This window comes from Rhinopithecus bieti, unplaced genomic scaffold (genome assembly GCF_001698545.2).
Source record: "Rhinopithecus bieti isolate Rb0 unplaced genomic scaffold, ASM169854v2 scaffold_7967, whole genome shotgun sequence".
NCBI lineage: Eukaryota > Metazoa > Chordata > Mammalia > Primates > Cercopithecidae > Rhinopithecus > Rhinopithecus bieti.
The window spans coordinates 1278069-1289358 of record NW_016806112.1 but is presented as its reverse complement, the minus strand read 5'-3'; the positions used below and the strand labels follow the sequence as shown (position 1 = coordinate 1289358).

Sequence of the window (11290 nt, the reverse complement as noted above, 5' to 3'; positions counted from 1 at the left end):
AAAAAAAATATATATATATATATATATTTTTTTTTAGACAGTCTTGTCCTGTTGCCCAGGCTGGAGTACAGTGGTACGATCATGGCTCACTGCAGCCTCAGTCCCCTGGGCTCAAGCAATCCTCCCACCTCAGCCTGGAACTATAGATGTGCACCACTATGCCTGGCTAATTTTTTTGTAGAGACAGGGTTTCATTATTTTGCCCAGGCTGCTCTTGAACTCCCAAGCTCAAGCGATCCGCTCATCTTGGCCTCCCAAAAGTGCTGAGATTACAGGTGTGAGCCAGCACACCTGACCCAGATTTTGAATATTATGAGTAGGGATGCTCAGCCTGGACCTGCATCTCTCCAGAAGCATCACAGTACTTACAAGGTACTTACATATACTGTTTCATTTAGTCCTCACTAAGAACTATGTGAGATTGGCATTACTGTCTCCATTTTGCAGACTGTCCAGCTTACAGACTGACAATGCCAATAATCAAATCCAAGTGGGTCTGCCCAAAGCCCCACATCACACTGCTTAAAATTCAAGTCTGCATTTCAGTTCTTCATTAGTCTCCTTTATGTCAGTAACCAAAGTTCAGATTAAATATTTGCTTTATTTTCAAAAGAAAACCATTCCTTCAAACAATTTTCTACCAATTTCTCTGCTGAAATGGTAGAAAATTTCAGGGATTTCCACATGGGGAAGTGGAAAATGTTATTTTTTGAAGCTTTATGCATTCAGTATGCTTTGCATCAATAATAAAAGTATATTCATAAACGTATACTCAAGTATAGGATATTAAGAATCTAACACTGCATATATTTAGGCATAAATGTGACATAATATTCCACTTATTTCACAAGCAATTACTGTAACTTAATTCTAATAGTTATTCTAATACCTTTTTGTTCTTTCTAGAATTTCAGGTTTGTTTTTTAAGTGGTTTCTCCCATTTTTCTCACCTTCAATTACATAAAACTGTATTCTACTTTCAGTCCAAATTTTGTGTTGCCTATATTAAATCCATTTCCCCAACATATCTAGACTGCTGCCAACTAGAGTTAATAAATTTTGAATGACTGCTCAGGATTTATTCTCTTTATTTTTATATTCTATGTTATTTCCTTATACAATAGAGTATGAATGAAAACAAGCATCTACAAGACCAGTATTTCTTCAATTTTCACCTTGTGGAAGCTGGGTATTAAAATAAAAATAAATTAAGCTCTTGGGCTGGGAACTCCCTGACCATATTTCTCTCACTGTGCTGGGTGTCTCTATGCCCTCTTTCAATCTTCAGTATATAGAGTCAATAAGCACTGCGTGCATTGGGGGAGCACCTGGCCCATCAAGGGCCTTTCCCAGAGGAAGTAATGAATAAAGAACAGATGAAGAGCTGAGCAGTGGTTCCTGACCCGCCAGCAAGAGAGGAGGGGCAGCGCTTTAGATTTGAGTCGCCTCCACTGGAGTCTGCCAGTAATCAGTTGTGTGACTTTAAGCATATCAGTTAGAAACAGAAAGCTTGGCATCCTGAAAAGAAAACCATTCCTTTAATTTTCTACCAATTTCTCTGCTGAAATGGTACTTATTTGTAACACAGTACCTTAAAATGAATCCATAGGGAACTGGAAAATGTTATTTTTTTTTTTGAAGTTTTACACATTCAGTATACTTTGCATCAATAATAAAAGTATATTCATAAAAGTATACTCAAGTATAGGATACTATGAATTGAATTTCAGCAAGACTTGAATTACACTCCTCATTATTTATCCAAAAAGGAAGAAAGATCCAAGGATTTGTAAGTGATGTGACCAAACTCCAAAGGCTGTTAGTGGTATCAGCACATTCAGGATGCAAGTCCCTCTCTAGTCAACTGCACTTTCTACTAAATTGTGATTCACTGGGTGCCAATTTCTTCATCTCAATAGGTGATGATTACCCCCTTTGTAATACTACCCATCTCATAGGACTATGAAGACTAAAGAAAATAAGGTATACAAGAGCATTTAACAAATTTACAATACCACTTTATACTATTGTGGAGAAGGCCAAGAGACAAGAAATCTGGTAGCATTTAAAGTGCTAACAGCACAAAACAGAAGTATTATAAGGTCATCTCACCAGCCAAATCTATACTTTAGTCTGATTATACAATAAAAGCATTCACCTTGCCAGTATCAGGGCAAGCTACAATGCCCCCTCACACTGGCAATTTACCATGAGATTTCTAATCAATAAGCAAAACACTGTATTGGTACTTCCTGCTCTGAACACCAGGTACCAGAATTTCAGCAGCCAGGTAGGTTGGAGTTCACAATCAGGCAGCCTAGAATTACACTCAGCCTGCAAATATGTTTTGATCAACATAATTTTTAATGGCATTTTTTTTTTTTTTTTTTTGAGACGGAGTCTCGCTCTATTGCCGTGGCTGGAGTGCAGTGGCCGGATCTCAGCTCACTGCAAGCTCCGCCTCCCGGGTTTACGCCATTCTCCTGCCTCAGCCTCCGGAGTAGCTGGGACTACAGGCGCCAGCCACCTCGCCCGGCTAGCTTTTGTATTTTTTAGTAGAGACGGGGTTTCACCGTGTTAGCCAGGATGATCTCGAACTCCTGACCTCGTGATCCGCCCGTCTCGGCCTCCCAAAGTGCTGGGATTACAGGCTTGAGCCACCGAGCCCGGCCATTAATGGCAAATTTTTAAACTAAATACATTAAAATCCACCACATGCAGTGGCTCACACCTGTAATCCCAACAATTTGGGAGGCCGTGGCAGAAGCATTGTTTGAAGGCAGGAGTTTGACACCGCCTAGGCAACATAGACACCGTCTCTACAAAAATTTTTTAAAAAACTAGCTCGGGTGCAGTGGCTCACACCTGTAATCCTAGCACTTTGGGAGGCCAAGGCAGGTGGATCACCTGAGGTTGGGAGTTCGAGACCAGCCTGACCAACATGGAGAAACCCTGTCTCTACTAAAAATACAAAATCAGCCAGGCGAGGTGGCGCATGCCTGTAATCTCAGCTACTCAGGAGGCTGAGGCAGGAGAATTGCTTGAACCCAGGAGGTAGAGGTTGCGGTGAGTCAAGGTCCCATCATTGCACTCCAGCCTGGGCAACAAGAGCAAAACTCCTTCACACACACACACACACACAACTAGCTAGTACACGGCCGGGCACAGTGGCTCACCCCTGTAATCCCAGCACTTTGAGAGCCCAAGGCAGGCACATCACTTGAGGTCAGGAGTTCAAGACCAGCCTGGCCAACACGGCAAAACCCTATCTCTACTAAAAATACAAAAATCAGCTGGGTGTGGTGATGCGCACCTGTAGTCCCAGCTACTCAGGAGGCTGAGGCAGGAGAATCGTTTGAACTCAGGAGGCAGAGGTTGAAGTGAGCCAAGGTCATGCCACTGCACTCCAGCCTGGGCAACAAGAGTGAGGCTCTGTCTCAAAAAAAAAAATAAAAAAATAAAAAAACACTAGTTACACATAGTGGCATGCACCTGTAGTCCCAGTTACTGGGGAGGCAGAGGTGGGAGGATCACCTGAGACCAGGAATTCAAGGCTGTAGTGAGCTATTACCGTGAAACTGCACTCCAGCCTGATAGAATGACACCCTGTCTCTAAAAGTTAAATAAATAAGAATACATTAAAATCCAGATTTCCAGCATCTTTTTCCAAAAAAAATCAAAATATCCAAGGACACTGGGCGCACTTCCTCAGATGGCAAAAACAAGTGGAGCTGAGCAGCAACTGCCCCCTTTAGTTTGGGCCTGTGCTCTCCAGTTCATCAAGGCCCAGCCTGCTCATCCTAGTACATAACAGGCACGGACTTGGAGACCACTGAGGAAGATGCTCAAACAGAACAATAATAATAATTTAATGAAGATCTGTTTACTCTTTTTTGGCCAGTTTTTTGTGGCTCTATCACACATTAGCTGTGTGACTCTTAAGTAACACATTTAACCACTAAGCCTCTTAAATTTAACACAAGCTGAAATATGCTGACTTCTGAGTAAAAAAACTTCACAAAAACTTCAAACTCACAGAAACAAGTCAGGGCACCTCCCATGGGGAAAAACTGTATGTGGCCGGGCATGGTGGCTCACGCCTGTAATCTCAGCACTTTGAGAGCCCAAGGCAGGCGGATCATTTGAGGTCAGGAGTTCGACACCAGCCTGGACAACATGGCAAAACCCCGTCTCTACTAAAAACACAAAAATTGGCCAGGCGTGGTGGCACCTGCCTATAGTCCTAGTTTTGGACCCAGGAAGCAGAGGTTGCAGTCAGCCAAGATCATGTCACTGCACTCCACCCTGGGTGATACAGCAAGACTCCATCTCAGAAAAAAAAAAAAAAAAGGTCATGTGACAGAAGTCCTTGTCATATAATTTGACATCTACGACTGTGTCCTTAACAGTAAGGCCTATACATTAGAATAACAGATTGCTAGCAAATTAACTTAGCCTGAATCATATAAATCCACTCAATGCAAAAGTTTCTGAAGTCTTCAGGTTTGAGTCAATAAGCAAAACAAGCTCCCCCGCCAAAAAAGAAAAACATTTAAAGTAACAGATGAGGCTATGAGCTCCTTTAGTGCAAAGGCTACTTCCATTCCTCATGATCCCTCCTGTCTCACAGTGACTGGCACACCGAAGCTACAGCTCAAGGGCGAGTTTCTCTCTGAAGCCTTTCCAGAGGGACCCCATCCACATCACAAAGAACAAGCAACATGGTGCAGTAACGAAGAGTGCAGATCCCAGTGTTCAGCAGATAATCCCCTCTATCTTACAGATCTACCAGCGGCATAAACTCAAGGAAGTTATTCAAGGTCTCTGTGCCCCAGTTTCCTCATCTGTAAAATCAGGATGCTAATAACACCTTCTCACACAAGAAAAAAAATGAGATAAAGCATTTAACATCATGCTAGCAGAGTAAGTACTCATTACCTATTACCTACCATCATCTCTGTTCCCTTCTCAGTGCTCTAGGGTACCCCTGGGGACTTCTACCTTAGAACCCACAATACTTTATTATAGTTCACCCACGCACACACATCTCCTCCACTACAATGTCAATAACCTCAGGATAGGGACCCAATTTTACTTCTTTTTGTATCCCCAAGGTCTAACATTTTGCCTGGCACTGCTGAAATGAATCACAGATCCTCGAAGTTTTTTTTTTTTTTTTTTTTTGAGACGGAGTCTCCCTCTGCTGCCCAGGCTGGAGTGCAGTGGCCGGATCTCAGCTCACTGCAAGCTCCGCCTCCTGGGTTTACACCATTCTCCTGCCTCAGCCTCCTGAGTAGCTGGGACTACAGGCGCCCACCACCTCGCCCGGCTAGTTTTTTGTATTTTTTTAGTAGAGACGGGGTTTCACCATGTTAGCCAGGATGGTCTCGATCTCCTGCCCTTGTGATCCGCCCGTCTCGGCCTCCCAAAGTGCTGGGATTACAGGCTTGAGCCACCGCGCCCGGCCAGATCCTCGAAGTATTAACTGGAAAAGTTATTAGCAGAAACTGGAATTTACCTCCTTTGCCTGGTACTCAAACCCTCACTGACTCTGACCACTACTGCCCCTCCAACTTTATGTCCTTGTACCCTGCTAAAAGAAGCAATGACTTGCTTGACTCAGGCTGTAAACTCATTCACCACTCTAAAACCATGCCTCAAGCATTATACCTTTGTATCTTATAGCTATTTATTCTGGGGGACTTCACCACAAACCAGGCCCTTTATCCCCATTAGTTCAATAAATACTCACAACCCTACATGTGGTCAATATTATTCCCTAACCTAACTCCTAGTTGAAGAAAATGATGTCATTTTCTTCATATGTTTTTATGTGCCAAAGGTCACATATCCTGTAAAAACAGGGACCAGGAATTGAATCCAGAATCCACGCTTATTTTCTATAGACTGTTTTCTCTGCTCATATTCAAAGCTGAGCTAACCTACCTGCCATCTCCTTGCCTCGGAAGAGCACCATCTTTGCGTTTAAAAGATCTCTGTACCATTCATTTTAACATACAAATGTTTTCTCCTATGCACCTTTTTGATTCAATATGTACTTGCATAAAGAGAGAGATGGTGTGAGAAAAAGGCAAGATATGTAATGGAAAAGAACAGATTTAGGCATCAGAGAGACCTGGGTTTGAATCCTGGCTCTGTCTCCTACCAGCTGGGTCTTCCTAATCTGTAAATTGAGGTTAAAGTGATTAAACAATAGAAACCCCTATATAATACCCAAATACTCAAAGTTTAGTTTACCTCAAATCATGAAGCCTTACCTGGCCACATCCCATCCCTCAAAGGAGAATAACCCATTCCTCTCCCGCACTACCACCATCACAAGAACTCTCACACAATGTACTTATCACTGTGTTAGAATTATTCATTTCCCTTATCTCTCTTTCACTAAATTCATCTCCCTGGCAGCAAAGACTGAATCTTACTTATCTCTACACTGCCTAGCATGGTACCTGGCATATATATATATATACATATCCATATTCAGTAAACATTTGCTAAGTTAAATAATTGTAGATAAAAATGAGTGCTTATACAATTCTAGAGGAAAAATCATTTCCAGCTGGGGTTGTCCCGAATTGGTTTGGCGAGGCCAACTCAGCTGAGCCGTGGGAAGCGTCTCAATAGATTGAAAGAGAAAAGGGGAAACCTAGGCAGGGTAGGGAGAATGTTCTACAAAAATCAATGGAATAGGAAAGAACAAAAATGATTAGAGATCCTACTTATTTGGAGTAATGGATCAGGGTGGGGTAATTAAAGAAGGAGACCTTTTCAGACAGAACTGGAAAGGTAACCAGGAGCCAGATTCACAGATGTAAGGGGGTATAAGTGCAGTCTGGGACACACAGCTGAAGGTAGGCATGAGCACACAGATGAATGGGAAAGGGCTACCAGCATGCCCCAAATCCCGGAGGAGTGTCAACTGAAAAACATGAAAACAATTATTGCTTCATCAAGAACTCTTTCCATGTTTACTAGGCACCTTGTGTGGGCTCATAAAATATACGGAATAAAACCCATATCTAGGCTTCTGCTCAGGTGGGTTTTAACATTACGGATCTGCTCCTTCTACTTGTCAGAGATTGAGGACGCTGCTTTTTTTAAACCAATGTGTCTCCATTTGACTGTTCACACCTGGGAAAGTTTTGAACTTTGCCGATTTGGGTTTATAACAACATGGTGCTTTGCACAGTGCCAGGTACTGTGGGGGGCTTCCAAAGTTACTTTCATTCATTCAAAAGGAAGTTTTAACCAATTTCTGAGTCAATTTGGGAGTCTCTGGTTCAAGTCATACTCTTGTTTACACTACAATCTCTTTTTCCCAGCCTTAAACAAATCTAAAGGACTCCTTGCCACTCCCATAAACAAAGAATGAATCAAAGTTCCAGAAGCACTGTAGCTAGAAAAGTCTATGAGGCTGTTAACCCCTTTAAGGGGGATGGGAAGAAGGGACTCAAGGAAACAGGGACCACACAGTCAATGCTTGAAAACCTTGATTTTCACATTATGAAGACCAGGGCACCTAGATATTGCCAAGTGCAGGACCAGAAACTGCCGGAGTCAACCACACCTCCCACACCCACACTACCAGGTCCGCTGGCTTCTTTTCCCCTAAACCACACACCCGCCTCAGACTCCTGACAGCCTCCAGTTCTGGAAACCGCCACGAAACGAATGCTCCCGGGCCACCTGAACAAGGGCCCGGCAGGCGGCCCGCTGGGCAGCGCCGAAACCGGAGGGGTGAGAGGGCCGCCAGGTGGGCAAGCTGGTGGGCTGGCGGGGAGCAGGCGGCTGGGGCAGGGAGCTGGCGGCTGGGGCAACCTTTACCTGAAGCTGTTTCCACACTACGGGCCGGGTCGGCCCCGGGACACGTTCCTGAGGGGAGGGCCCGGCTCCCCCACGCCTCCCGGCCCCTGCCCCGAGCTCTGCACTCTCGGGATCCACGGGGACCGGCGCTCCTCCCGGCCCGCTCAGCTGCCGCTTCCCGGGTTCGCCCTCATGCCCCTGCTGCTAGCCGCCGCCGGCCGGCCGAGCAGCAGCCCTATTACCCTGAGCCGCACACGACCCGGAACCACACTCCAGCGTTCCGGAAGTCCCCGACCGGGAAGGAGCCTCTGGCTGGGGACGTAGTGCGCAAGCCCCAGAGCTGAAAGCAAGGAGCGGTTGCTTCCCGCGGGGCGGGGCCGGGAGGGAGGCCGGGCGCATGCGCGCCGCTTCTCCAGTGCAGGGAAAGGCCTGGGTCGGAGACTTGAGTTCTGGCACCATGCGCCAGTGCCTGGACTTGTCTTGAGCGGGAATCAGTGTTAGGCTTCTCCATTGAATCTTCTTTCCCCTCATTTCCACGGAGAAAAGCCCTTAGTTCGTCCAGAAATGAATGATGAGGCAGCTTAGCCTCTGTATGAGAAACACCTGGGTTCAAATGCCAGCTCTTATAACTTGCTGTGTGTCCTAGGACGTGACACCTCTCCTCTCTGAGCCTCGGGATGGGAAAAACTATTTTCCCATCCAGAGCAATAGTTTCAACTTTAGAGTATATTGCTGTGGGAATCGAATGGGATGATGCTTGAAAAACACCCAGCATAATGCCTGACACATAATAAACATGCAGTCAATGTTAGTTATTTCTCTTATTATAATATCTGTAATATGGAGGTGATAATAATCTTCCTCAAGCCCTGCTGGGAGGTTTCCAGGAGATGTCGGAGGACTGGCAGAAGTTCAGCGTTGTCTCACGCTGCTCCCTTTCTCGCGGAGAAAATCAGTAGAGAAAATCACGGTGAGGGGGGAAAAAGCATTCAGGCAGTGTAGTCAGAGTGTTCTCTCACCTGAAAGATGCTCGGGGAAGTCTCTCAAAAAAGCACCTTAGCAAAAGAAAAAAATCAAGGTTGAATTTTAGCCCTGGGGGACCCCTACCAAATTTTAAACTCATTAATAAATATGCCATGGGGCCAGGCGCGGTGGCTCACACCTGTAATCCCAGCACTTTGGGAGGCCGAGGAGGGCAGATCACTTGAGGTCAGGAGTTTGAGACCAGCCTGGCCAACATGGTGAAACCCTGTCTCTACTAAAAATACAAAAATTAGTCTGGCGTGGTGGTGTGCGCCTGTAGTCCCAGCTACTCGGGAGGCTGAGGCAGGAGAATGGCTTGAACCCGGGAGGCGGAGGTTGCAGTGAGCGAAGATCAGGCCACTGCACTCCAGCCTGGGTGACAGAGACTCTGTCTCAAAACAAAAAAACAAAACACATCATGGGTCCACCCATGTATTTCAAATATGGTCATCCGTCGCTTAATGATGAGGACACGAGAAATGCATGGTTAGCTGATTTGGTGGTTGTGTAAACGTCACAGAGTGTACTTACACAGTGTCAGAGCCTACTACACACCTAGGCTGTTTGGCATTAGCCTATTGCTCCTAGGCTACACACCTATACAGCATGTTACTGTACCAAATACTGTAGGCAATTCTAACACAATGGTATTTGTGTATCTAAACGTCTCTAAATGCAGAAAAGGTACAATTAAAAGACCATGTTATAATCTTAGGGGACCACCATCTTATATGCACTCTGTCGTTGACCAAAACATCCTCATTCCACGCATGACTGTATATGATTGATCTCTTACCATATGCCATTACTGTATATAATTGGTATCTTACCACATACCTATACTGGGGGGAATAGTGGACCTCAGCACCCAGACACACTGTTGCACACACACCACCACAGTTCCATCAGGGACCTGTTAGAGGCACTCTAACAAAGTAGCAGGTGTGAACAAGTTTAGATATTTGATTTTCTGAGGTCACCAGGTTATCTGTTCCTTCCTAAATCTTACTCTCCATTTTCCTCTCTCTCTCTTTCTCTTTCTCTCTCTCTCTCTCAAGTTCCAATCTGAAGCACAGTTGGCTGTCTCTCAGACATGTAAAACTTGACCTATCTAAAACTGCTAAACAGTTATAGATTCTAAAGAGTAAAGATTTCCTAGCACTTTAAGAGGCCAAGGCAGGAAGATCGTCTGAGCCCAGGAGTTCGAGACCAGCCTAGGCAACATGGTGAGATCCCATCACTACCTTAAAAAATGTATCTGTATGTAGGCCAGGCATGGTGGGTTATGCCTGTAATCCCAGCACTTTGGGAGGCCAAGGGGGGTGGATCACAAGGTCAGGATATCAAGAACATCCTGTCTAACGTGGTGAAACCTCGTCTCTACTAAAAAAAAAAAAAAAAAAAACGAAAAATTAGCCAGGCGTGTGGCACACACCTGTAGTCCCAGCTACAGGAGAATCGCTTGAACCCGGGAAGCGAAGGATGCAGTGAGTCAAGATTGCGCCACTGCACCCAAGCCTGGATAACAGAGTGAGAGTCTGTCTCAAGAAAAAAAAAAGAATATATATATATGTACACACACGTATATACACATATATATTATATATTTTAGCCAGGTGTGGTGGTGAATGCCTATAGTCCTAGCTGCTTGAGAGGCTGAGATAGGACGATTGCTTGAGCCTGAAAGGTCAAGGCTACAGTGAGACGTGATCATGCCACTGCGCTCCAGCCTGGATGAAAGAGCAATGCCCTGTCTTGAAAAAAAAAAAAAAATTAGGAAAATAAAAAGTGAATACTCACTCTGCCACTTACAAGTTTTGTGACTTCATCTCTCCAAGTTGCTTCTCTAAATATTCTTATCTTTACCTGGAAAATGGGAATGACAAAAGTCCTACATAACCTCATTTGTTTGTTGTGAGGATAGAATGAGCTAATACATGTAACTTAACATAGAACAGAACCTGGCATGTGACTATTATTTACTAATGCTTACGAGTATTAGTATACCTCAGTCCATAAGCAATACTTATTGAGTGCCTATTGAGATTCAGTTGTGAAAAAGCCAGGCAGGAACCCTCCCCCTAAGAACCCTTGTAGTCAACTTTGACTGTGGGTTTGAAATACTATACTATAGCCGGGCACGGTGGCTCAAGCCTGTAATCCCAGCACTTTGGGAGGCCGAGACGGGCGGATCATGAGGTCAGAAGATCGAGACCATCCTGGCTAACATGGTGAAACCCCGTCTCTACTAAAAAATACAAAACTAGCCGGGCGAGGTGGCGGGCGCCTGTAGTCCCAGCTACACGGGAGGCTGAGGCAGGAGAATGGCGTAAACCTGGGAGGCGGAGCTTGCAGTCAGCTGAGATCCGGCCACTGTACTCCAGCCCGGGCAACAGAGCAAGACTCCATCTCAAAAAAAAAAAAAAAAAAAAAACCAGAAACT

At 44.9% G+C, this 11290-nt stretch overlaps 1 protein-coding gene across 1 annotated transcript in view; it reads right to left on the bottom strand.

Moving 5' to 3' along the window:
• The window catches only part of MAPKAP1 (MAPK associated protein 1), a 283018-nt gene extending 274895 nt beyond the window's left edge, over window positions 1-8123 (bottom strand). The window contains exon 1 of the mRNA XM_017874749.1: window positions 7846-8123. The gene's annotated coding sequence lies outside the window, so the exon portion shown is untranslated. The remainder of the gene's footprint in view (window positions 1-7845) is intronic.
• Between the last annotated feature and the right edge of the window lie 3167 nt (window positions 8124-11290).